The sequence below is a fragment of the Sinocyclocheilus rhinocerous genome, unplaced genomic scaffold (assembly GCF_001515625.1).
Source record: "Sinocyclocheilus rhinocerous isolate Xijiao unplaced genomic scaffold, SAMN03320098_v1.1 scaffold385, whole genome shotgun sequence".
Taxonomy (NCBI): domain Eukaryota; kingdom Metazoa; phylum Chordata; class Actinopteri; order Cypriniformes; family Cyprinidae; genus Sinocyclocheilus; species Sinocyclocheilus rhinocerous.
The window spans coordinates 43,982-44,308 of NW_015645545.1; the positions used below are offsets into that span (position 1 = coordinate 43,982).

The window sequence follows — 327 nt, forward strand, 5'->3', positions numbered from 1 at the left end:
CCCCCCCCCCCATTTGTCATTTCAATTAAAAATGCCAATGGACAGTTCACTCATTGGAGAGTTTTTTTTTTTTTTTTGGACATATCGCAGTCAAAATGGAAGCCATGTTTCTCAAGATACATTTCATCATGGATTATGACAGCAAATCAGACAAAGACACTGCATGCCAACACAATTGGCTGCAGTGTTAAAACCTTAAAGGGGTCATATGATGCGATTTCAATTTTTCCTTTCTCTTTGGAGTGTTACAAGCTCTTGGTGCATAAAGAAGATCTGTAAAGTTGCAAACACTAAAGTCTCAAAACCAAAGAGATATTCTTTATAAAA

At 36.4% G+C, this 327-nt stretch overlaps 1 protein-coding gene across 1 annotated transcript in view; it reads right to left on the reverse strand.

The window, feature by feature from the left end:
* The window catches only part of wdr46 (WD repeat domain 46), a 30,428-nt gene that overhangs the window by 8,059 nt on the left and 22,042 nt on the right, over positions 1–327 (reverse strand). The gene's annotated exons all lie outside the window — the stretch shown is intronic.